The sequence below is a fragment of the Phalangium opilio genome, unplaced genomic scaffold, assembly GCF_054372755.1.
Source record: "Phalangium opilio isolate 3A_F unplaced genomic scaffold, DU_Popi_V2 ptg000015l_1, whole genome shotgun sequence".
NCBI lineage: Eukaryota > Metazoa > Arthropoda > Arachnida > Opiliones > Phalangiidae > Phalangium > Phalangium opilio.
In genome coordinates this window covers 194,577-222,444 of record NW_028324150.1, presented here as the reverse complement: position 1 = coordinate 222,444, position 27,868 = coordinate 194,577, and the positions used below count along the sequence as shown (strand labels likewise).

General features: G+C 37.6%; 2 long non-coding RNA genes across 4 annotated transcripts; both read right to left on the bottom strand.

Moving 5' to 3' along the window:
• Window positions 1-6,579: 6,579 nt before the first annotated feature.
• LOC149704599 (uncharacterized) lies at window positions 6,580-8,169 on the bottom strand. 3 transcript variants are annotated; one of them, XR_016381626.1, is made up of 4 exons: window positions 7,512-8,169; window positions 7,293-7,401; window positions 6,992-7,054; window positions 6,580-6,905 (listed from the first exon to the last, which is right to left on the bottom strand). It is a non-coding gene; the product is annotated as an uncharacterized LOC149704599 (long non-coding RNA). The 3 variants fall into 3 exon arrangements; XR_016381625.1 differs by having other exon boundaries at window positions 6,580-6,805; window positions 6,880-7,054; window positions 7,512-8,168; XR_016381624.1 differs by having other exon boundaries at window positions 6,580-7,054; window positions 7,512-8,157.
• A 13,748-nt stretch (window positions 8,170-21,917) lies between these two features.
• Window positions 21,918-24,020, bottom strand: LOC149704598 (uncharacterized). The gene is made up of 3 exons (XR_016381618.1): window positions 23,913-24,020; window positions 23,740-23,815; window positions 21,918-22,045 (listed from the first exon to the last, which is right to left on the bottom strand). It is a non-coding gene; the product is annotated as an uncharacterized LOC149704598 (long non-coding RNA).
• Between the last annotated feature and the right edge of the window lie 3,848 nt (window positions 24,021-27,868).

Genomic DNA, 27,868 nt, shown 5'->3' with positions numbered 1-27,868 from the left:
TTACTCGTGATTACTATTTGAATTCTACTGATTACTCGTGATTACTATTTGAATTCCACTGATTACTCGTGATTACTATTTGAATTCCACTGATTACTCGTGATTACTATTTGAATTCCACTGATTACTCGTGATTACTATTTGAATTCCACTGATTACTCGTGATTACTATTTGAATTCCACTGATTACTCGTGATTACTATTTGAATTCCACTGATTACTCGTGATTACTATTTGAATTCCACTGATTACTAGTGATTACTATTTGAATTCCACTGATTACTCCATTTCAACTGATTACGATTTTTATTTTGGATTTTCGAATTCCTCGATTGATTATGCGTGATTATTTGACGAAATATGTGATTACCGAGATGATTACAAAAGATTACTAGGAAATCATATGATTATTTCTGATTCTCTCAATATTCCATGTGATTTCCAGTGATTATCGGAGATTTCTGATTACTCACAAAATTGATTATGATTACTTATGATTTTCTTAGAATTCTAGAAATCAAGTAATCGATTTCGGCGGTTTTGTACACCTGATTACTCAAGTGACTAGCCCCTCGAACAAATCATACACTAGTGCCATCGTCAAGTGATGCCAATTCTTCCAAATTTGATAAAAAAAACGATTAGAAATTTTCCGCAACTTTGTCTTCTCTTGTTTTTATAAATATATCTTCAAAAATGGTTTTTAGCCCAACGTACAGAATGGAATCAATTTGTAATGCCTAAGCCCAATTTAATATGGCTGCTTTTTTGGCATCGTCAATAAGAACTTGTAAAGAGGCTAATCTAGACTTTGCCTCAATCCACCCTGATTTAAATAACTCGTTGTAGAGAGGTTCTAACAATAAGATATGTTACTAGTTTGTAACCGTAAAATGTAAATGTAGGAAAGGGGCCTAATTTCACGGCTCACAAAGTAATTAAATTAAAACTAGCAATTACGAAGTTCCCAGGTTCCCGTTTAAAGGACTTATTGTCCATGACTAGCAATATTTACCAGATGATCCATGGCGAAGTAAAGATAGACTTAGCGTTGAATGCAAAAGAACTTTTATTAAACGTTTCAAGAAAAATAATAATTGTTTTTTTTCCGCGAACACGGACTAGACTGCTCTCTATTCTGACAGAGGCGGGGTTTTTTTACCAAAAGTAACCAGTGGCGCTTAAGGCGCCACTTGCGGGGAAAAGTATAAACAAAAAATATAGTCTGAAGCAGACGACGCGAAAGGAGCTGCGGTTGCCACGGTTACAAGTTTTTTAAATTTAATTCAAATAAAAACTTTACTTGTGACTAGCTGATTTTTAGACCTTTCCTGGGTTTCCATTTTCTTTTCCTGTAAATGCATAAGTATTCTGAAATGAGTAATTTAAAAACAAAACACCCAATTTATTTTGAGAGATTTTTCACTGAGATAAAACAATTCATAATTTCATATATGTAATATACCGAAACATCTTCATGGTTGTTGAATGGGGATATTGAATACAAACCTACGGTCAAGATCAATAACTTTTTAAAGCGATAAGACTTGAACAACAAAGAAAAGTTTTCATTAAAATCTAATTCATGTTTAAAATAATAAAATTATCTAACCCTTGGGCAATGAAAAACTTACCTGAAACTGAGAGGCATGCCATTTTCGTGTTATTACGACAACACGCCAACCCTATTTAAATTCCTATTTCAGTTTTTCAAAATGTAGAGAAGGCATGAATCCGTTGAACCATGAACCAATCACTACCGACTTTTTCGTCACGTGGCTAATGTCGTTCCCCCGGTTTCTCAGTACCTCTTTGGAACGTTGATTCCACCAATATCCGATTTGCTTCTATCAGCCGCTAGAATGCGAATTAGCAAGTATTTTTCAACTTTCTTCCTCTGCCATCTATCCTTCAGTATTATTTCGTCCATGTTCAGCTCATCTTATGAACCTGGTAGAAAACGACACAACACCAATAACTGTGCTAAAACGTTAAGTGGAAGTACAAAAGTTATTTAGAAACTTTCGCTTAGCTCATGGCTGGCTACGAGAAAAGAAGGAGGCTATGCCTTAAAATCCTAATGACACGCGGTGGAACTCTCATCCAGATTGTTTAAGTTCCTTCGTTTCCAACTTCGTTTCTTCTAGAATGGAAAGTGAAGAGTCTTTTGATAATCAAATCGTCAAATTTTGGTCAATGCTATGATATATAAAGAAGTAGTCATTTTACAGGAAAAATTATTCTTAAGTAGCAGTTGCACTGGATAAACTCCTGGCTAATGGAAACACCGTTTCCGATTCTGTTGAAATCTGGCTTCAATAGACCTTTTCACACTTATGGCCGCGCATGAGCAGTTGCAAGTTTGTTGCCATGAGTTTTACGCTCCTTTGGAGTTAACGTGTAAAATAAACTACGATGGACGAGTTTTAGAACGTTTTGTAACTTAATATTAAAATAAAATGCCTAGTATTTAAACCGAGAGAGTAAAATTAAAACCATGTTAAGAAACAAAAAGTTTTTAAGTTCTAACGGAAACGGTGATATGACAATAGTTGTTTAAAACTCACTAAGCCTCGGCGACCGTATGGGATCGACGCTTCATCGGCGGACATCGCCGATGCCGTGCCGTGCCCGGCCCCGAAAGCGCCGCGTAAACTCACGCTCGTAAGCCTTGGCGCCCAATTTGGTCTGTGAATATTATAAACCACCCCAATTATACGTCTGTCAATTGAATTAGATAAAATTTCACCTAGGAAGTTTTATTTATACTTTTACAACCATTAATACAACACTGTTTTATAAAAATAAACTCTTATGCCTAACTAGTAAGGTAAAAGCAATGGTTACATAAATACGACTGGCAACAAACATTCTTTCTGCGCATGCTCACCTCTCGAGAATTTTACCCCCTCCCCCCCGCGCTCTAAGTGTGAAAAGGTCTATGCCTTACTAATTAAGACTCGAGCCCTTATAAGCAACATTTTGAAAAAAGATTTAACCAATCTATGACACCTTATCACCTTTTGACTAACAAAATGTGTTCAAAGTACAGATAAAGTCATTTAACCAAGGATAACAAGATGGCCCCGGCCAGATTATACTTTTGCGCGCCCTCTAGTGACTAGAATTAGTATTACTATATTCATTGACCCCGACAAATTTAAAAGTTTTAGGTTTTTTTTCATTGTTTATAAAATAGCATTCCGATTATGAATAAAACCAATCAAGTAAGAATTTGGTTTACAGTTTATTTAAATAAGTAATTAACTGTAGTGTTCAAGTCTTGGTGGATTAATTAGGCTTGATATACTAATCGATATCCAAGATTTATTCTACCATATGATTATGGTCATTCGTTACATTGGGTGGCAAGGATGCCGCTTGAGTTCGGATAAAGAAGTGAAGAGTGTTCTCTCCTATACGCGATGTACGAGGTTACCTCCCATTTTTAAAATGTGACTAGTTTTTGGTAATCGCCATCTAGTGAGCGAATTCTGTACTTTTATTTTATTTCGTATTTTAAAAATGGCCGCGGACAACAACAACCTTTATGACACAGAGTTAACCCTTTGTCAGGTCCCGAATGAAGTTTGCAAACCCGCGATCTCCACTCCCTTAAATCCCTATCACTACTTTTACAGCCAAGAACGGAGCATGTTCTACCCCAGCTTGCCATTTTTATTTTTCAAAACTTACTAATTACGAATGAGAATTTAAAAATATGTTCAAATCATCGGATTCACCGAGCCAAAGGAGTTCAGACGATGGTTTTGAACTTCCTGCTTTTGAACGCTAGATGGCTTTAAACACCGACGTTTAAAGAGACAAAAATACCGAATTTTACGCTTTACTTCGACGCTAGATGGCGGTATCAAAAACTACTAAGACGCAATGGCAGCCCCCTTGAATTTGCCTGGTAAACGCCGTATATCTCATGCTTAGAAAATGGGGGTTACAATCAATCGATATCTGCGGATGGGACGCCATCTAGGTTGTGTTTGGAATAGGCGGGAATTACGAATATAGCAATACTCTCCCGTGAGATTAAAACCCAATGACTGTATGAGTCTTAAGATAATGTGAGGGTTTAACAATAAAATTCGAAGATCATTGGCAACTTGTAATATTGCGCTATGCATTTGTAACAGTTTGGTTGAGCTTAATGAGGTAGATTGTAATTCAGATTTAACTTCGTTTAAGTCACTATTTTATACTGTCCTTTATGAGGTTATTGTTATTATGGTGAAAAGTTTGTTTAAACTCATTATTTATTAATCAAAAATGTCTTGATTAGAATCAAGACCTAAAAAGTATCGATAAGACTGAGGTTATCACTTGACTGAAGGATCAGATATTAATTTTTCTTTTTTATTGAAACTTAAAGGCATGCTTAAGAAAATACAACGTTCCATTACCGTTTTCTGTAGAAATAACTTATTTTACTGGTAATCAATTTCAAAAATGTACTTATCTCGGGTTTTCGGGCACAATTCCATTCCCCCAAAACATTTTATCATTACATTAATTACTTTTGAGAGTTAACATGTCAAAATAAGCTTTAAAACAATAGAAAACTAAAATAGCGGTCTGTTTAGCCATGACCAAAACCTTTGAAAGTTTCAAAAGTTACAACAAGCACCCTTCCGAGACATGTCCTGAACAAAATAGTGCTTAACCCGCTAATAGTACGACCAGGAAGAATTGATGTAAGCTGTAGTGGAAATATCATCATGTGCGACCTGCGGCACTGAATATTCTCTAACCATTGTTAGAAACTAGAGAGAGAAATAGGGGAGTAGCATAACCACGAGTAAAAATCTTACTGTACCTACTGAATTTTCCGCCATTGTTTTAAAATGTTCCACTGCGAAGCATGCCGGGCACAAAAGGGGGGAACCTTTTAAAACTCAATGTCATACACGTACTATCTCAAAAGAAATTAATGTAATGATAAAATGTTTTGGGGGAATGGAATTGTGCCCGAAAACCCGAGATAAGTACATTTTTGAAATTGATTACCAGTAAAATAAGTTATTTCTACAGAAAACGGTAATGGAACGTTGTATTTTCTTAAGCATGCCTTTAAGTTTCAATAAAAAAGAAAAATTAATATCTGATCCTTCAGTCAAGTGATAACCTCAGTCTTATCGATACTTTTTAGGTCTTGATTCTAATCAAGACATTTTTGATTAATATCTGCTCCTTCAGTCTTCATTTTAATTAAGATTGTTAAGAAACTGTTTTACATTTTCAAATTCTGCACATAAGCAGAAACATATATAAAGGGGACCATAACTTTAGCTCAATCAGACATTTATTTATAATGATACTTCCAAAAAAACCTAAATCATAAAAAGTTTGCATTGTTATTATAATTAACGTAATACAATTTTTTACCCCATTAAAAATTCCACAAATAGGACAAAATTGACAATTTTACACAATTTTTAAAAATTCTGCTTTATGTCCGTTTGATCTTTAGCTCAAAATTTTCATAAGCCCAATATGAAATTCAGATATCCTTAAAACTTTACAAAGGCGATCCGAGATTGTCAATTTCAAACTTTTTTGTAACATTAACTAACGTCTGTTTGATATTAAGCTTAAAACCTTCTTAAACACAATAATCAGGTCTACCCTAAACGTCCACAAAGATGATCCAAGATTGTTAATACGCCTAAAAAGTGCCCTCTTCAAAATATTTAGCAGGGGAAAAGAGATTTGCGGATTATTCAGCTATTTCATGTACATTGTTTTTCTTCAATGTAACTTGTAATCTTGTCCACTTGGAGCTGTATGGCTATTTATAGCCCTAGCTCGTCAATAATAAAACAGAGAAAAAAAAAGAGAGCGTGATCGAGTGGGCTATGCTAGTGGGTATTTAAAATCTCGTGGATTGGGACTCCGGGCATAGCCCACCCCATCACGCTCTCGACAACGCAAGGCAACTCGCGCTATAGCGGATGCAGCTTGCGTTCTTTAGCAGACGACATGCTCTAGTCAATGGTCACGGACCAGTTTATTTATTCCAAGTCAGGAGGGTCGCTGGCCTAATGTCCAGTTCAAAAAAAATCCTTTATTTCCCACCCTGACTCGCGCTATAGCGCAAGCAGCTTGCGACGTGTTGCGCGTGATCGAGTAGGCTATGCTCCGGGAAAAAGAAATCTTCACTTCAGTCGGGAGTCCTGGGACTCCTAACAGGCCAAACATAGATGCATATGACAAGGAAACATTTCTCATAAGCGAGAATGGCCAACTTTGTTTTGTAAGAGACAGCCTGGCAGCCCGGTATTTGTTTACCTCTGACTGGCCAAGTCAGCTGTCAAATGTTTATTACTTCTTCTATGCGACTTAAAGTGTGTTACATATTTAACATAAACCAAAATTAATACCATTTGATTAAACAAAATAGTATTATAAACGTCTTTAAAAAAATGCAACCTCAAACAAGCAGAGCTATGTTCGTGTATCGGAACCGCAATTGTTTTCACCTTTAAAAGTTAATACAGCCCTTTGAATTTAAATAATTAGAAATGAGAAATGTAACCACTGAACAGTTGTTTACACATTTAACATAAACCAAAATTAATATCATTTAATTAAACATCGCGTTATAAACGACTTTAAAAAACTCAACCTCATATTGCCAGAGCTACGTTGGTATGTTGAAATTTAGAAAACATATGTTAGAGATTCAATTAACAGCAATGGTTTTTACCTTTAATGTAGAATTTGAATTTAAGTAATGCGAATGTAAAATCTTATTAAATGAAAGAATCTATACAGTTCTGTTTGTCATTATTTCCTTTGAAAAGTTATCGCCAACGTTTAGTTAGCGGAGCCACAGGTTTCATCATTAAGTTAAGGTGTAAAATTTACCTCTACAGTTTATTAATGTGTACCAGCTGTCAAATAAGGTGTGCAGTCATTAATTATTTCATTGGAAAATCACCGTTAACGGCAGTGCTATTTCTTGTGTTTAATAATTTACAATGTAAACAAAGATGTTACGTTGGTGGTTCTGTAGTAAGCGTGGTCTTCCATAAAGCATTACCTAATTAAATATTTCAATTATTTGGGTAGAAATGCCATTTTTTAATAATTCAATGGAGATATGGAAATAGCGGTAACGGCTAAAAGCACATGTGTACTTAAGAGCACATTGTTTTCTACCCTGATTTGAGCAAATTAGATAACGGTATCCTGAATTAACTAGCGCTACTCTTACCCATGTTGACAAGATAAACAAAGCATAAAATCATAGCATAATTGATTTAATTTAAACAAATTACCTAATTAGCGGCTATCGTTGGCCGATGGCACCAGGTGAAACATCTTAAAACGCACGTAACACGGCCAATTGGTCTCTAGTCTCTCTCTACATACAATCAGGCTAATCAGCTGTATTTAAATTTTGACCAAGGCTTAGTGAAATCAGTAAATTTAAAAATTATCGGCTAAATCCTAAATTTAAATTCTTTTGTATTAAATTATAATAATGTTTAACTTACGAAATTAAAATAAAATGAGGACGAATTAACCCCTTCTTTTATGTGAAAAGTTAAAAAATTCGCCTTAAGCTCGACACAGCCACACGCGTTGTCTAAACAAAAATCTTCGCTCAGTCTTTCTATTAGAGGTAAAACAGCGTAAGTCCAACAGTACGTTTCTCTATGATTTTAGCCAGGACTAAAACACGTAAGTCCAACAGAATAAAAGGTCGTAAGTTTAAGCATGTGCTTAAAAGTACAAAAAGTAATACTTAATATTAATTGTTTTCAATAAAACTTCGAAAGGCACCAGTTTTATGTTCAACCTTTCATTTAAAACCATTTTCAGACCTATCGAATAAATAGTCTTCAAAAAATGCTCGAGTCAATTTGGCCATCACAGCAAACATTTCCCATGTTATTCCTATGGGAAAATTTCCCTTTTTTTGCCAAAATGTCTTAATTTTTTATGGAAATGAAAACCACCCTTAGCAACATTATTTTCTATAAAAAAAACTAATGCAGGGATCTCTTTGAAATTTTAACCACATATTAAGGGTCCGAATTTTAGTTCAGTGGATTTTTTTCAAAACAATTAATAGAATACAAAAAAAACTACATCCAAACAAAAAACCCTCCTTATACATTAAGAGCAGTATGAAGTCTTATCTAAGAGAGCAATCGCTCTCTCAGAATACTGTCCTTCATGAGGTTATTGTTATTATGGTGAAAACTTGGTTTAGCTGCTGTCTCATAGGTTGAGCCTTTCAGGCGCTCGTCTGTTTCGGAGTGGGCGGCGACGAATTGGTGTCGCGGATGTGGTGGTGGTCCTTGGGACCAGTGACCCTCGCATTAATTATTATTTTACCGGTCCCACTATAAATTAAATTTCTAAAATGGTGAGAATAAAAAGCACGTAAAGACACAAAAGTAAAGAAGCTGAAAATTCTAATTTAATTTGAATTTTTTACTGTAGGAAAAAGTAGCATATAACAATCCATAACAGTTAACTTTTATTTCTTATCACAATTTTTCAACTAGTTGCCACTAAATATCAATCAACATGTCCAATGATATTTGAAGTTCTTAATCCTTTTCGGAACTATCCTTATTCCTTATTGCATTTTACATAAATTCGGTGGCAATATCTTCTCTCGCTATCAGTAAGCCCGATCAAAATCTTGTAATGTGACCATACACTACTGAGAATTACGACTACTGACAACTAGTACTGGCTATGGTCTAGACTGTCGACTACAAGAGACTCATTCTAGAGTATAGACGCTAGACAAGATCAATAGTCAATAGAATACAAAACTTTTGTAGGGAAGTTGTAGCCAAGGAGTACTAACTACATAGGAGTAGAATTTGTAGAAAATGTGTTGAGCTAAAAAAATTCTGATAAGGAACCCCGAATTTATAAACTGGTCCCACCGTCTATTTTTTCCAAAAACCATAATTAATAAAGTGCTCCCTGATACCACTGACCCCAACTTTTGGAATAAATAAACTGGTCCGAGCAATTAATAAACTGGTTTGGGACTTCTAACCCTGTCTTATTTCCTACCCTGTAGTGACGAGCCCATGTAAACAATAAAGATGGCCGCGAGCTACACGGACGCTCAGGAGGTTTAAGCCTCGGTCTTTAGTGGATTTAGAGACGGGGACTCGGGGTCCGAGTAACGGGAGTTTCTGAAGCGTTTGCAAATCTTATTTAAATTTATATTTTTATTATTATGTAACCGATTTATATTACTGAACGAATTGTACCTTATACTGTAGCAGACCACCCTAAAAGTAAGGCCAAGGTTTTTCAACTGTTGCTGATATTTAACTAGTTATGCCACCGCATGGATATTTTAAAATCCTTTCCTAACATTAGAATAAGGTACACACTTCGGCGTATGAGTCTGAGGTTAGGAAAAAACATTGCTTTGGCGACGATGGCCTAGGTTGCCAAACTAACAAAAAACTCTTGGCAACAGAGCTGCCAGAATACAAAGATTAAGGAAGACAAAATAGTAAAATATTGCTAGTCCATTCTTAAACAAAGTTATATGTTCTTTCTGGACTGGTACAGTTTTACTACCCCCATTATAGGAAAGGCCTATTAATAATTATCTTAATGTTCTTTTTATTAATGAGCTTAAGTTGTAAACTGTTTATGCCTATTAATAATTATCTTAATGTTCTTTTTATTGATGAGTTTTAGTTGTAAATTTTTATTGATGAGTTTTAGTTGTAAATTTTTAATTTGATACTTTCATAGTAACATTAATTAAACCTTCAATTCCTTGATTTAACTTTTCATTTATAATCCTTATTTAATTTAAGGATGATGTCAGTTTGTAAGTCTCGTTTATTTAATTTCCCCCTTTCCCACAGAGAGGGTCTGAAAATTTAAATCACTTGACAGAGACTGGAGATCTTCAACATTCAGTGACAGACTCTGAATCTCAATGGGCATTTAAAAAACTGTATAAATTTAAATTGAAATTCCAAATTATAATTAAATACTTTTTGTTTGATACGTTGATATTACATAATCAATCCTTGAATACTCTATTGGTACTATCAACACCATCGTTAAATTTATTACTTAAATAATATAATTTTTTTAAATATAATAATCAAATTAGCGACTTATAATTAGTTAACTTTAAATGAGTATGTTTCATTAATTAAAATTACATTTCTAAAAATTGTTAGGTTGATAGCACTTTCGTGTTTCATGTAGAAATTTCATATTTCCGTGGATGGAGAGATAATTACGTTGATTCCGTTTGTCGTTGATTGAAATTAGATTCATTTTGATCATAAATTTCTTTTGAGTTGTTGATTTTATGAGATTGTTGATTTTATTTTTATAATTATCACTTACGTAACTGTTATTAGTAGATGAACACAGCGAGAGTGGAAACTGCCAAAATGATTTGTTGATTCCGTTTGTCGTTGATTGAAATTAGTTTCAATTTGATCATAAATTTCATTTTATATCTTTGAGTTGTTGATTTTATTTTCATAATTATCACTTACGTAACTGTTATTAGTAGATGAACCCAGCGAGAGCGGAAACTGCCAAAATGATTAGTTAATTTTGCAAAGAATCTGCAATTTAATTGTGCAAAAATCTACCTACCATTTAATTTCAAACTTGCCAAACAAATAGTGAGCAATGGTACCTCCGTCCAAAACTAGTTATAGTTTTAAAACGCTGACTCGAGTTTCATTTTGTTAATACATTTAATTTTATTAGTAAATCAACCTCCCTAACTTTTAAGCAGACGAGTCTTAAAAAACGATATCATTGGTGAAATTAGAAAACTCTCTCTGCTTATCGCGCCTTCCGTCGGGGAGAACTTTAATTTCTTTTTTGATTAATATGATAATATTAATTGTAATGTTTATGTTCCAAAGTAGAAATCTAATCTTGCCTAGGATTAAAATGATATATATTAATTATAAATTGAAAAAAAAAATTGCAAGGAACACAGCGCTAAAGGCAGTCTGGCGCGCGTGCGAAGTCTGTCTGTCTGTCTCTCCTCTAGCGCGATACAATATATATTCGACAGCATCCAGTAGAGTGCGTCGGGGAGGTGGGGGGGGGTCCATATCTAAAGCCGTGGCAGCTCTCTCTCTCTCGTCTCGGGCGTCGGGGAGGTGGGGGGGGGTCCATATCGTTGTACCTCTCTCTTCTCTTCACTATAATTTATCTCGCTCTATATTACAAGCAAGCGTAGCTTCGTGGTAACGCGCGCGGGCGGGCGTCTTCACTGACGTCTCGTATGGATTGGGACATCGCAGGTTCGAGGCCCGGCACCGACAGAAAAATAATTTCAATTGAAATTAAATACGTTACGCCGCCTATGAGGTGAAACGTGAACTACGGATGAATTTCGAGTCGAAAATTCGCGGGAAATTTGAAATTCAAAAAGTTTATTTATGAAGAATCTTATTATGCGGTTACACCTAATCCAGCCAGCCGACCAGCCGTCCAGTCAACAGAGGTCGGAACAATACTTTTGAGCTCTAAAGAGCGCAAAAGTAAAACATTAAGCTGAAGAATGGATAGAAACAAACAGAATATCTTCCTGCTGTTTTGGCGTTTCAAATTGAGGACGTTATTCCAAAGTCACCAATGAACGACAATGTGATCCAAATCATTTAAACTGCCAAGTGGTGGAAGATATTGAAGAAAAAAGGAGATAGCCTATTAGGGTATTTGGAGTTTTAATTTCTGCTGTCAAGTTCTGCATCACTCAAAAGAGTTCTTTCGTCTTTTAGGTTGATTTGGTCTAAATTAAGGTATAGATAAAGTGACCATACGTCCCATTTTCGCCGGGACAGTCCCGTTTTGTTAAACATTGTCCCGGTGTCACCGAAGAATGCCTCGGGACACTAAAAAGTCCCGTTTTCTCGAAATTGTCCCATTTTTGATTATCGCGTGGTTTCTTGTGCACACATCCAAGTAACTACTAGCGCCATCTTATAAACTCTACTTACTACCATCCAAATTATGTAGTCTGCTAAATATTTCTTCAAATCTGTGAACATTGTCAAGGTGACTTGTGTAGTTTTTCTAGTGACGAGTGAGTCAAAATGCCTAAATGCAAATGCGTATTTAACGACAACCTTCAAAAGAGTTAGTTAAGCGCCAAGTTTATCAAAATTTAGCTCTTTCATCGAGATTAAATTTTTAGACATCGAAATTGCGGAGCTCGCTTCGCTCGCTCTCAAATTTTTGTACATAATATTTTCATTAGGTTTTTCTTTTCAAAGTAAAATCCGATTAGTTTTTTTGAGATTTTTCTACATAGTTTAAGCTAAAATAGGTTTACCTATGAGGATTTTTAGTACTATAGTTCCTATAAAAACACACCTTCTCTTCAATAATATCATAATTCATATTTTCTATTAGGAATTGAAATTTTTGGCTGAGCTCCCTGGTGTTGCCTTGGGCCCCAGCCCCCCTGAGAAAAACAATGATCGGCGCCCCTGCTTAAAATCATCACCAGACCTCCATAAACAAATCTGTGCTTCTGAAAAATATAAGAAAGACAATATCAACCCATAAAAATAACTCTTAGTTGAGTTTACTTCAATCCGAATTTTAGTTTGTTTCTAGTGTTTCCAAGCCGTCCCGGTTTGGGGTAAAAAATAAATGGTCACTTTAGGTATAGACTTAGAACTGAAAAGGCTTTAAAAGTTGTGAAAATCTATTAGGTTTTGACGCTCGAAACCGAAACATTTCGGTTATGTCTAATCATCACCATACAATAGTAACAAGTTGTAAAAACAGAAAAAACCTGTTTTTCTTAAATAATTAAATAAATCTAATTGATTTTATTTTAACAACTGCTTACGCGGTGACACACCTTGCAAGACCTTTCCGTGACGTCATCTTCATTCGAAGAGGTAAAACACTATCCCAGAAAACTAACGCAAGCTCAATAGGTGATCTGCAGTTTATTTGCTGAAAGAAATATAATGACGCATCGATATTTATAAGGTCAAAAGTTGCAAGGAATTTTCATTCGTTTGTCCACCTCAAGCAATTTACTGTTTGCTTAATTTTCCTGCGTTTTACCTCTGAGGCATACTGCTGAAATATTAAGAAAAACGATAAATCCATTATTCGCGCCAAATATCAATAAAATCTAGCTTTCGTTGTCCATTACTGATTATGACTTATGAAAAATTGGTAGTCATTGCTCCTAGATATTAAATACGCGAATTCATATCAGGGTTAACTGTTTTATAGAGTATTACATTAAATAATTATACACGGGTGCGAGTAAAATAAGCTCCGATTGGCGGTCCGTTCCCTCTGGTATTTGGTTTTCTTATAGCATTAATAAAACGCCTCACGGCTTTTTCGAGTTGAAAATAAGCATATCTACAACATTTTAAAATTAGTTTTTCTATTCACGACTTTGAAAACATTTTCCTCGTTTACTTCTAATTCGAGAAAATTATTTTTAATTATTTCAACAGCATTTGCTTTCTCTTTTTCTACGACTTCGACATTAGCGAACTGCTCAACCAAGTTCATTAAATCCTCATGTTCATGCCAAGTTATTTTATGATCAATGAGAACTTTAATTGTATCTGAATGACTAAATAAAAATATGGAGAAACATTCATTCTATTTCATAACATTTCAAACAGACGAAATGGTTTGAGAATTCTATGCGATCTCCAATAAAGCTATTCCACTCGTAAAAAATGTACCGTATATTTAAGAAAAACAGTAATTCTGGTGCATTTTGAGTGATATTGTGTAAAAAAGCAAAATGTTACCAGAAGAAAATGAGCAGAAGTTTCGGAACCGCCATAGAGCCCATTGTGGAGGCGAGTGCTTTACTTAAACTTTATTTCTGTATATAAGGAGCCCCCTTCTGTTCTTCCCCCAAGTAATTCCCTCGTTTCTATTTACGCTACCTACCGGCCACCACTGAAATTAACGAGGTATTTTTATGATGTAGTTTTAAAGATGGCGACCAGCAGTAGTGGTGGATATTTGGCATTAGGACGAAATGAATGTAAATTATTGGATTTCAGTCTAGTTAATGACGCAATTACGCAGTGCAATTTCAATTTAATGAATAGGCCAAAAGTTTACAACAGGTCGGTGATGTGTAATATATTAACAGAAGCGAAGGTTTGCGATACTCATGTTAAAAAAACCAAGTTGGTAATTAAGAGTTGACAAAAACTGTCTCCACACAGTGCTTCTTTTCGTTAGATAAATTAAATTTGACTAGCAAATCCAGTTTAAATTAGTTAGATAAGTCAACAAGTACCACGGGAAAAGAAATTCTTAATTTGTCCACTCAAACTGGTGAACACCTCACACCATTTCTTAATGAAGTGAAATCAATTGTAGATTTAGATTTTGTCGCTGAACTACAATTTGAGGTAAGGATAAAATTATTATAAATAATTAGTTATGTCTGGATCCACCTACAAAAACGTTTTTGCAGATTAAATTGGGTCATAAGAATACATGCCTGTTGTCAATTAAAAGGACAAAAAACATTGGTTTGATTGGTTTAAACTATCGTCAAGATCCAGTTGAGCTACTTGTAAGTGAAGATGGTGTATCTCATTTGTATGTTGTTTTAAAAAAGCCAGTGAAAACAATTCAACTCAAATATGAAAACAAAATAGTTGAACAAATAAATATACGAAATGCTTTACTTTTAATTGGTGGATATTTAGGTCATGTTTTGTGTCAGGGAGTTAATGAAACCAAAGTAAAAAATGCAAATTGTACTATGTCCAAAAGTTTAAAAACGTATAACTACCCGTTTCCTCGTTACCAATCAATACGATGCGAGGTTTATTACAGTCAAAATAGTGAACAAGAAGATGAGATGACACCCAAAAATAAAGCCAAACAGTGTAATTTTTGCGCAGTTTTAACGAACGAAATCTCAAGAGCGAAGAAGAGAAAAGCCTGTGAAACTCCTACCAAAAAAATTAAGCGACAACGTGTTGAGAGTAATTTTCCCTTGAAGTTCTTAACGCCCAACAGTAAAAAGAATCCTTCATCTAGAGTTGTAAAAGAACGATATATATTGAGGCGTAAAATTGCAAAACTAGAAAAAGGGCTGGAAAAGAGAAAACTGCACTTAATAGGTCCCCATTCACAACAATTATCTGAAATAGTTATGGAGATAAGTGAGAACTACAGCGAAGCACTTGAAGAGACTTTAAATACCACTGATGGTTTCACTAAAAGTTTACTCAAAGCATCATGGGAGCGAGATTCTAAAATATTAATAATAAAGTAAATAATAAAATAAAGCACATGCAAGATCAAATGGAATTTATTTCGGATCAATCGCAATCATTAAGCGGTAAAAAAAGGGGCAATGGACTTCCATCACGCTGAGAATTACTTTAGCAGTGGCAAGTCGAAGCAAGGCTGCATATAAAGCATTGAGGGGGTTTAAAATTCTAAACCTCCCTAGTGAATCTACTCTTAGGGAGAAAAGTAAGAAATTTTACCATCCGCCTGGTGTAGTTGAAGAGTACCTGCCTGAACAACAAAGTAAATACTTCAATTGGAAGGAAGAAAGAGTACGATTAGGACTAGAAGTCCCAAAAGGGGAAGAAATTTTGGTGTTGGGTGAAGTAAAAGTCATCGATAAAGCCTTGTGGAATTCTATAACCCACGAATTTGTTGGTTACGCAGTGGATGAAGAAGATTATCCAGTACTTACCGATATTTTTAAAACAAGTAGGGGAACACCTGCACCAGCATAGTATGTTCTACAATTTCTTTTGGAGTTATATGACGTCGGGGTTTGATATTGTTGGCCCATATTTCACGTCGCCATTCCCCTTCCAACAAAAATTACTAGTAGCTTGTCTGTATCAAGCAATCGAAGCCTTCTATACCTATGGTTTCCAAACCTTAGGGCTGTGTGTGATGAGGCAAGTGAAAATTTGTCATGTTAAAAGTAACTATGGGCGTCAATGGAGCATTTGGGGACACAATTAACAAGCTGTGTAGTTACAATTTTTCATTTGAGAAAAAATTTAGGAACCCCTTCTCAGAGGAAGAGAGGTATATACATTGGATAATATGTCCCTCTCACCAACTAAAATATGATTGGTCAGCTATATGCTGACGCTGTGTGTCAGGGTCAGCAGCAACGCCCGTTGGATCGAAAATGGGCTCAAGCCAGGGCAAACTTGGTTCGCGACCATGGTTAAGGAAATACGGAGATACTCCCGTAGTCGCATGCACAGCACTATTAAAGGCAAGCTGAAACAAGTCCAAATGGACATCCCATAGCCGGTGGCGATTACCGACATACGAACTCATCATGTCCCCAAGAACCCGGTTAACACGTTCAGTTTGATTTGTCTGAGGGTGATAAGGGGATGTGTAAGTGCAACGAAGACATAAGGAGGAGCAGGTTTCCTTCCAAACTGCAGAAACAAATTGAGGACCGTTATCGCTTAAAAGGCGGACAGGGGACCCCATTGACGGATAACACGTTCACGTAAACACCGAGACACAGTCACCGCAGTGGACTCGCGCAATGGCATAACGTCGATCCATTTGGTAAAGTAATCGGTAAACACAGGTAAATACTTTTTGCGATTAATACTTACAATCATGGGGCTCATGAGGTCAACGCCCACCATAACCCAAGGACCATTAACGACGGTTGACTGCATGAGACCCGGGACCCTGACATTACGAGCTTTACGCTGCTGACAGACCAAGCATCCCTTAACATAAGCCTTGACACGTGCCAGCATGTGTAGCCACCAAAAAGACCGAACGAGGCGGTCATAAGTTTTTTTAGCACCCAAATGGCCGGACAAAGGGCAGTCATGGCCTAGACCCAGAACTTTACTAATCAAAGTCTCAGGAACGACGATCAACTTGTGCGCACCCCCAGCCTTGCGAAAAAAAAACGTTCTGATACAACACAAAATGGCGTAACTCACGATCGAAAACAGCCAGAGGGTCACGCAACTGAGTGACAATAGGACCATAGGTATCATCAAGGGTTTGAGCATCGATAACTTCCTGTGTGGACAAGGTGTCGAAAACGCCATCTCCCACCCCCAGAGGTATTCGTGGACCTACAACACATAAACGGTGATCGGCCGCCGGAGATTCGGAGGCAGAGAGGACGTCAGGTAAAACAGGAGAGTGAGATGGTACCACAGGCTCAGAGGTCACGTAAAGGGGGTCAACAGGAAACCGTGATAAGGCATCAGCAACGACATTGGTGGTCCCTTTCTTATATTGAATGTCCATATCAAACTCTTGCAGAATCAAGGCCCATCGAGCAAGACGACCCTGAGGATTTTTTATGCGTTGTAAATACTGCAAGGCATTATGGCCAGTAAAAACCGTAAAACGACGCCCCTCTAGAAGATGACGGAAATGTTTCACAGCCTCTACAATTGCCAAACATTTCCTTTCACTGGTGGTATAATTCCGCTGAGCTGGTTTGAGAGAACGACTAAAATAAGCAACCGGAACCTCAGCACCGCCAACAACTTGGGCCAACATAGCACCAATACCAGTGTCAGACGCATCAGTCGTTAGCGTATACGGCAAATCCTCTCTTGATGTGGCCAATGGAAGAGAGTTGAAAAGAGCACTCTTCAAAGAGTCAAAAGCAGCTTGATGAACAGACGACCATTGCCATCGAACATGCTTGCGTTTGAGCTGATAAAGGGGATAGGCCAAGGTAGCGAAATTAGGGATAAACCGCTGATGCCAACCAATAAACCCGAGAAAACGCTCTAATTGTTTAAGATTTGTGGGCCTAGGGTAGTGCTCAACCGCGGACAGTTTGGAAGGGTCAACCTTAACCCCATAGGGCCCAAGAATATGTCCCAAAACCTTGGTCTCAGGATTAGCAAATGCGCATTTGTCCAAACGAAGTGCCAGACCCGCGTCGGCTAAACATTGGAAAATATAGTCCAGAGCGCGGAGATGGCCAAGCCAGTGCTCATGGCCAGCGAAAATATCGTCAAAATATACAACAGTGCCATAAAGACATCGGTCTCTTAAAACCAATTGCATCATACGTTGAAAAGTGGCCGGACTATTCACATGTCCAAAAGGCATACGCAAAAACTCATAATTTCCATAATGTTAAGTAAAACATGTTTTGGGAATTGAACTAGCTTCCATCGGTACTTGCCAAAACCCGAATCGTAAATCTAAGGTAGTTATATAATGGGGTTGGCCCAAGACAGCGTCAATCATTTCAGCCACATCATTTGGCAGTTGTGCTTCAGGATCCATAACGGGGTTTAACCAGAAAATCTCCAGAGGAGGCCGGGTACCAAGGATGATAGAACCTTTACCGAAATCTAAGTGAGCTTTATGAGTGACTAAAAAATCACGACCTAATATAGCGTGATCAGCCAATTCTAAAATAAGATGAAACACATTAGTAAACATTTTCCCTTTAATCCTAATTACTATGCGTCTTGCATCTATAATTGAGACGGAAGAACCATCCGCCAGCTGAACAGAGGACGGTGTATCACATGGAGACCAATCCGGAAATAAAAGGGACCAAAATGGTTCGGGCAAATATGATAAATCTGACCCCGAATCAACTAAACATTGAACATGCATATTATTGGGTAAAGTTATAGTAAAACTAGCCTCCCTACGGGGTAAGGCGTGCAACAAATTAAGAGTTAAGACAGGCAAACGGGAATGGTGTGAAACGTTGGGACCAGGTCGAAAACGCCTGGACCCATAAATTAATTTTTTGAGGTCTGGCTAGATCGAAGACGTCTATTAGGACAAACTCGGGCTATGTGGCCATCTTCTTCACATTCATAACAAGTGATAGGACGATTGTAACGAGTTTGGTTGGCCCTAAAAGACCGCCAACCACGACTAGAGTTGGGTGACGCAGACGGGTCTCTCCAAGTAACCGACTTTGAAGAATGAGAGGTGGAAGTAGACCTACCAGGTGACCTGAGTAAAGGGCCTGAACTACCAGAAGTCTCTGGTGCTGAAGGTTGTTGTTGCGAGCGCCTGTCGAAAATCTTACGAGCACAAGATAACTCATCCCTTAGATCATCCAAGGTTCGACATGAACGAAAACTTATTTGTGCCGCCCAGTCAAGGGGTAACCCTTCAAATACTAATTCCATAATTTCCTTATCGGGCAATGGTGTTGTTAACTGGGCATTCAATTGGTTAAAGGCTAAGGTGAAATCATCTGGATCATCCCCTGGTTTTTGAGCCCGCGAACGTAATTGCCTAATTAGCCCTCTTTCAAAATCCGTAGTAAAAAATTTACTCAAAAATGCCTGGCGAAATTCGGGATAGCTTTCAAACTTCATGGCTAATGAACCCCACCAAACCTTAGCATGATCCTTAAGAATCAATGGCAACACACGCAGTAAATCATCAGGCATCAATTGTTCAGATGCCCGGAAACGCTCAAGAGATTTCAGAAATACCTTGGGGTTGTCATCCCTAGACCCCGAAAAAATAAAAAGTGGCGTAAGGATGTGCCTATGAGCCTGTTGAGATGCTTGCATGGTAGCCATCAACGCAATACTACTCTACTCTAGGTTATTTTTTAGAAATTTTGGGGAAGTATAACATTTGGTCGCTAGAGGGAATACTATAAGGGTGCCGCGTGTTTTTTTTGTTATTAATTATGTATAATTATATTATTTATCTATTTTTTTTTATAAGTTTGTTGACATTCCAATTATTTTTAAGTACGTAGCCTGCCTCTAAGTTAAAATATTTTTAAATTTTTTAATTTAGATACTTTCGGTAATCTTACGTTTATAGTAGTCTTTTTCTTTCGCTAAGATTGTTGTATTATCCCAATTAATTTGGTGTATTACATTAAATTTTAAGTGCATGTACACGGCGTTAGTTTCTTTTTATTTTTAACATCTCTTTTGTGTTCTTTAATTCTATCTATTAGTTTACGTTATGTTTCACCAATATACATTTTTCCACATGTTTCACATGGGATTTTAAATATCACACCAGATGTATTTAGGGGTTCTGTTTTTTTATTATCTTTATTATTATCTTCCCATTTGACTAAGTTACTTTTTAAATCCTTAGCTTTTTTATTAATTATTCTAATATTAAAAGGTCTAAGTTTCCTTTGTAATGTTTCGTTAAAACCTCTATAGTAAGGTAGAAAAAACCATTTTTCTGGTTGAAGGTTATATTCCTTTATTGTTTTTAAATTATCAGGATCACTGACTTTTAGAAATTTGTTAATAACTTTATCGGGGTATTCACTATCTTTTAGTTGTCGTCTAATTTTTTCAGATCAACAGAAGGTTGATTTGAGATTTTATTGATCCTATAGTTGAGGCTTTTAGCTAATCCATTTTTAATATGGTATGCATTATACGAATTGTAATTAAGAAACTTTTTAGAATGCGTTGGTTTTTGATATAAGAAATGATTTGGTTTTTTGGGATTTTTTGATATATCGATTAGGATATCTAGAAAAGGAAGTTTATTTTCTTTTTCTATTTCTAGTGTGAATTTAATTTTTTGATGTTTAGAGTTAATACGGTCAAGGAAATCAGTTAATTCCGATATATTGCCTATCCATTTGGAAAAAATGTCATCTACGTAGCGCCACCAGATCTTAGGAAATTTTGGGTCATTTGGACCTATTGTCGACATGTCAGGAGCAGCAACTCGCAACCTATCTATTCACCTTGCAAAGATTTTTGATACTCTCGTAGACTAAAAAAATGGGTTTAAAACTTCATATGATTTTGTTGATAGGTTAAATAACATTACTTTCGAGGACAATAGCCTTATGGTGAGCTTTGATGTAGTAAGCCTCTACCCAAACACCCCAGTTAAAGAAACCTTAACTGTAGTCAAAAATTTATTAATAGCTAAGAAAGATGAATTAATCTACGTTACCCCTTTAAGTATAGATAGTATACTTACCGCCACAGTAATTTGCTTAAGAAACAATGATTTTCAATTTAATGGCATAATATAAAACAAACTGATGGTCTCCCCATGGGATCAAATCCTTGTCCTTGAAAGCGTACGCCGTCTCCTCGATGAATTTCCCGCTCTTAGCAATGGCGTACAACCACTCTACTTTGACAACCTTGATCTTCCGGGACAACGCGGCTTTCAGCTTCCTGTCTTCGGGTACTTTCGTGATAAAATGCGTGGTCCTTGGTTGACTTTTCCAGGACAACGATGCCTGATGAGTTCCACCCAGAAAACGTATCAATTCGACCAACGCTTCCATTTCTGCGGGGATTGCGTCAAGTGGACCCAAAGTGATGACGGTGTTTCTCAATGGCAAGCTAGTTGGGGGAATCCGACTGGCAAGATTTGAAATCCGTCCAAGTTATTGTTGGCTTCCATGCTCGAAATGTCCAGGTTTTCAAATTCAGGTGAGCGGGTTCCGTCATCATTCTGGCCTCGATCAGGTGAGCGGGTTCCGTCATTACTTTGAGAGTTTCACTGGCGCTAATCTCTACCCCCGATGACTTCTTTTTGTTGGAACCACTAGTCGCGTCTCCAATCAGGTCCAATTCCATGGAGGTCGCACTCCTTTCATGAAGTTCACTGGCATTCGACGATCTACCAGGGATTCATGTCATTGACAAGACATCAAATGGCACACTTTTAGAAGCTGGTGCTGGGGATGACGTTAACGCTTTCTCGAAACGCGTCCCAGCAACAAGTTGCAGAGCGACAGGTTCCGAAGCAGAGTGCAACTCTAGGCGTGGCAGGACATTCGGCATTGAGCCAGTTTTCTCCTTTTTGGCTCTCGGACTCGGGCTGCGTTTAGACATTTCTCGCATCCCCTTTTCCAAGCACTTCGCATACCTGCAGTATTTGCAGTTTTTTCTAGTTTCCTTATTGATCGGGAAGTTTCCCGATTTCGAGCAATTTTTGATGCCGATTTCTGCTGCGAGAAAAAAACGCCTTGCACCCCTCGCAACTTATTACTCCAAAGGCATGGCCGACGACGTTCTCGTCGTCGCAGACGACGCACTTGATATCGGCTATCTCCAGATGGGAACGCCTATGTAAGAGCCAAGAATAGCCAAAGAAGTTAACTACACGTACACGGCCGTAACATAATACAGGGTTGCCACGGAATGTTCAGAACCAAATTCCCTGATATTTCCTGGTTTTCCCTGACCTTTTTCTGAGATTTTCCCTGACCTTTCAGGCCAAAAGTGTAAATGTTTGCAGCACGTTTTAAGTGCTTATAAACGAATAAGCTCTCTACATTAAGTTTTCCCATGTATTTGTTGCACCAAAATAAACAAGAAACATTTAACTATAAATAACAGTCTGAGAGACTTTTTTAAAGGGGCATTTACTTTACAAGAACAATTCTAGACATTTTTAAGGATTGCTGTAGAGTTTTCTGTGTTAAGAGAGGATGAGGAGAAACTTGCATTACTCTCTCAATAAAGACTTATCCCCATAAATTTTACCCACTAAAATCTAATTCCCTGACTTTGCTGAAATTTTTAAAATTCCCTGACTTTTCCCTGACCTTTTCGGCCCATTTTTAAATTCCCTTACTTTTTCCAGGTTTTCCAAGCACTGTGGCAACCCTGTAATAAGTAAGGGGAAGTTAGGGAACGCGTCAAGTTGACCCCAAAAAATCGGGTGACCGAGAAATGGCACCATCTAGTATTGGCCCGCGTAACTTTTCCCTCGTCAAGTTACAGTTTAGAGGAACAATGGAGGGGGGGGCAAATTGAAAGGAAACGTGACGCTACATTTTAGATAAATTGGTGCCCCCTTTAAAAATTGCTTTAATGGACATTAGCAGCGTGTCAATCGCTGGCTTTGAGAGAATTTAAAGGCAAATTGTGTTTGTACAGTCAACACTACCATTGAACGCGGCATGTAAATTTGACAAATAATTATTAGCCTTTTGATCATTCAATCGAGTTAATTAAACATTGCTTAAATAGACACAGTTTTCAGACTAGGAGGATTCGTAACAATTACACAAGGATGGAGTCGAAAGTCAAGCCTCCTTGTGTAAATAGTACGAATCCTTCTAGTGCGAAAACTAAGTGTAGATTACAGGCTGAGAAACAGGGTTTTATTTTTAAGCTGGCCGTATGACCAGTAGAGCCAAAGCACTTTTAATTAAAAACTGGCCACTTGACATGGTTAAACCTCGGAGCGTTTTCAATTAATTAAGTGGTCACAGGGCCAGTACACTAAACATTTGTCCAGGCATTTGCCGCCTTATTTCGCAGCTTGAATTAGATTAGCCGCTCAGCGGGTTTGACCATAGCCCACTCGATCACGCGCTCTCGCTTTCGAAGCCCCCATACCAGAAATACTCTAAATAAAAGTTTGAGATTGGAAATAAATATTTCTATTCTAAACAACCCACTTTAAAGAGAAACTGATTGCGACACACCTCTCAGTAAAAAACAAACCCCCACCACGCCCAGGTTAATTTTTCGTCTTCTTTAGAACGTCCCGCCTGTTAACAGCATCTGATCGATCGATTGGGCCATGCTTTGAAAGAATTTTATACGGCGGCAAAACAAATTAGTTACACATGTATGCCTAGGATTTTCAATCTTCTATTGTAGTATTAAATATAAGAAACATTTATTAACCTTTAAATCTAGAGGGCTCTAACTTTAATTGCTAAACATTTTTTTAATTTTCGCAAAAAAACATTCCAGACAAACCCTTTAAATAAACTTGGGAGGATAATGAATGAATTAGTCTAACCTGTTTGGATGTTGGACTAGCTATCTAGGTTATCATTCGATCCTTGCGACTCTCTTTCCCTCCTATCTCTCTTGACCTAGCAAAGACAAAAAACCAAAAGAAAATCTCTTCAGATTGCTACCTCATTTTCCTTCTTCTTCCATTTTAGAGTTTAAAACAATTAAATCTGAAACTCGTCAAAACTGTCCTCATCATTGGAAGAAGAATTCTATCTATCTCTGGTATCATTAATTTCGTCTTCAATTTGGGCCAGAAGGGTATGCAGGCGATGTCTAAAGAGTGACTACCTGACAGACAGGATCTAATTTCGAGCTGCAAAAAAAATGACGTGACATTGCTTTTGGTTAGATTCTCTTATTTCAGGTTAATACGCTCATTACTTAAAACTGGGATTATCGCATTTTCAAATTCGTCCAATACTTTCTCTAATTCACTTCAATAGATCTTCGAATACCCTCCTCCGATCTGGGTGGAGAGAAATAAATCTGGTTCCAAATACGGCTCCAAAATAGAAAAGTCAACGAAAAACCTGTTGATTAACTTCTTGGACTTTTGCATACGGATTACGACTCGAGCAGTCGAGCTCGAGTCACTCGACTGTTCAGTAAAGCAGAAACTCGCGCACAGTATCGCATTTATAACCCGCCCCCAAGTCAGAAATCTTTGTGGTGGGATAAGAAATACGATAAGAACTTCAAACCATGGAGAAAGGGGGAAGGAGTCGAAATATTGTGCCGAATTCTGCCCCGACCCGCGATATAATTTCCCACAAAAACGGGAGGATGGGGTGGGTTGAAATAGTGGGGGTGGCATCATCCACTTCGTGGTAAACACACCTGACCTCTAAGGTTAACTGGCGCCGTCTGTGGCGCCATGGTGGCGGGTTTCATTTAATTGCCTTCTGCTACTTCGTGGCGCGTAGATTTCAACGGAGGAACGGAGGCAAGTCAAACAGGACGCATGTCCTATAAGAAATTTTTCTTATTTCCGGCCCTGCTAATGCCTGACACTAGGACTGACAGTACTAGGAGTAGAGATAGTTAGGAAATAAGATTAAGACTCCTTGCAATGAGATAGGAGTCGAAATTGGACGAAAACGTTGAATTAATAAACTGGTCCCCTTTCAATATTTATCAAAGTTTAGAATTAATAAACAAGTCCCTAGGACTCGTGACCCTCTGTTTTTGAATAAAAAAACTAGCCTGAGTAATTAATAAAGTAGTTTTTGACCTGTAAACCTGTCTTATTTCCATGGCTGGTACAGAGGCAACGCTATAGGTATGGGGGTTTCCTCTCCATTACTCTCTCCTTCAAGGCTACACCACACCGCGCACCCAATTTGGTGATCGTAATCTTTTATTTCCGAAGAAGTGGAAACGCCCACTCTACAGTCTACAAGGGAATAACGTAGGTGTTAAATGCTATGCGTGTATATTAATCATCCGCTCATTCCCAAATCGGCTACAGTGGAGTGGCCTTTACTTGCAAGGTTTTAGTGAAAATTAATCATGACGAACGTAGGACAAAGCTTATTATTATCTGACGAACAACGACATGAGTTATCGGATCATTTCCACACGGTAAGTGTTGTCACTGTTGTGTAATTTCAATTTGCGTTATTAAATACAATCCGCTAAACCTTGGCGCGTCCCATTTTTTTTTGCCCAACCATAGCCTCCTGGATCACGCGACTCGCGGACGCAGGCTGCTCGCTCCTCTATAGAAACCCTCCCCGCACAACCAGAAGATCTAGATTGCTTCCGGTGACCTTTGACACCTGTCGGCTTTTTTCAGAGCGTTATTTGGTCAAAAACCTATATGATAATCCTTTCTTCCTAGATGCTATTGAAAAGATAGGAATTAACATTCGGAATTCAGGTGTTTGTCAATGAACTGATGTGGTTCAGTTTAATTCTAAGAGGAAATTTCACAGCTGATACAAATTTCCCAACTATTTGAAGGGAAAACTAACCTATTTCTAAAATTTAAATGCTTAATAGGAGTGTGTAGAAGAGCATAAGGGTTTGAAGGGTCTGTGGTATTTTGAACACATTCGAGATCATAAAAGATAGTAACCGAAGGATGGGTCTTAGCTTTTTTAGCCGCAGGGTGGGCTTTAGAGTCGGTAACCTGCATGAAACAATAGTGGGGGTGTGGGTTGAATTTATTACAAATGACGCAATAGACTTCCCCGCAGTTGTGAGGTGACTTGCGTTTCCCCATATCTATTGTTTTTGCGCAACGGGGGCAATTAAAAACCCTTTGGCAGACTGATAGGGTTTTGCTTCCACTAGCCTTATGGGCGTCAAAGCATTCTTGCCCCCTAAAATCGCGATGGCAGGTCCCGCATCTAATTTCTCCCCCTCGCAATCTTCGGCCCTTTGACAGGAATAACAATACTTATTGCAAGCATGGTTAAAATCTAAGTTGTTATACCCCACAAGGCACCTTTCGCAGAAAAAATTAAAACGGAAGAGAGGGCTAGGTTTAGTGATGACGTCAAAATGATTTTGATAGTTGAAAAGGTATAGCCGAGGCTTTGGATTACCATCGGCACCGGGGATAAAATCGGGTTCCCCGAAAATACGGTAGGGGACGTTTGCTCTAACTGTGAATACTATAATTTGGTATTCAACCAAGTACGATTGAAATCGAGGTAGAGCACCCGCCCCCGAGCATTCGTCCAAAGGTATTTCCGCCGCCACGGCTAATTCCTCCGCCATCTTCCTAAGCCTCTCTCCTGCTTTTTTCCTAATATCAGTACGACATAAGGTTTTGAAATCTGCCTCGAGGCTTTTGTCAAGGGGATGCATTGTATGATCCCTATGTATTCTAGCAAAAATTAGAGCATAAGGGAGGCATAGCCGATCGTTGTTCTTGATCTGAACTATGCATTTTTTCTCCCTGGCAAAAGTCTTGAAGGTACAGATACCAATGGACTTGCAACGCTTGGCGCCTTGGGGCAACCTCACGCGCTGTATGTTTATTCCTATAGGACCGAGAAAAAACTTGGATCCTCCTTCAGAATTATACGCCTTATCCGCGACTACTTCTAATATAAATCCAATATCTATTTGGTCTCTTCTTCTAAAACTAAAGTCCGCGGTTTGAATATCTGGATTACTAATGCTTGTCATTGAAATTGCAATCATGTCATCGGGTAAACAGTCGTCCAAAACGTATTCTAGGAAGTCGCTTACAGATTCGACGATGTTATTGTCGAATTGTACCTCCATTTCCCATCCATCAAGATTAAAATTGGGGAGGGACACTACCCCGCTAGAAAACACGTTTACACCAGGTGGTGCAACTAGCGGAGATGCGGGTGGAGGTGGAGGAGTAAGAACCCCACCCCCTACCCCCTACCTGTCCTTCCCCTTGATCCATTGACTCATTCTGAGATGGAGCTATAGGAGGGGTAGTATAACCGTCTAAGAAAGAAACATCGTCGTTTTGAAACGCCTCTTCCAGAGGCGATAAAGGAGCAGAAGGGCTATTGTTAGCCCCAGACTGCGGGGTAATGTTAAACATAGACCGAGGGGTCGCATAGTTTGCCAAGAACGTGTCATCGGCATTTAAAAAGGCTATTTCTAACGAGTCTGGAAAGTCGCCTAAAAAACTATCAACTTCAATAGGGAGTTCAATTTCTACATTAGAGTTGGCCATTGCGATAACTTAAAAATACAAATACCACAAAATACTAATAATAAATAAATCTGAATAGGCCTAAATAATAATACTAGAACACAAAAATATACTAAAACACTAATGCTAAAACAATAAAACAGTAATGTACTTATAAAAAAATTGAAAGTACTTATAAAAATTGAAGTACTTGAAAAAATCTAAGTTAAAAATACTAAAACACTTGTAAAAAATTTATTATACTAAATCACATGTAAAATACTTGTAAAAATTTTAAAATACTTATAAAAATTGAAATTACTTGTAAAAACTAAGTTAAAAATACTAAAACACTAAGTTATGGGCACGGAATAACTAACAAGTTTTGTTTGGGAGCATAAGATTTCTTGGCCTGCATCAACAGCGGTCAGAAGTAAACTGATGAGTAGCCTAGACTGATCCGCCCTTTTATAATTTCGTGATACAATTGGAAAACAAGTTGGGA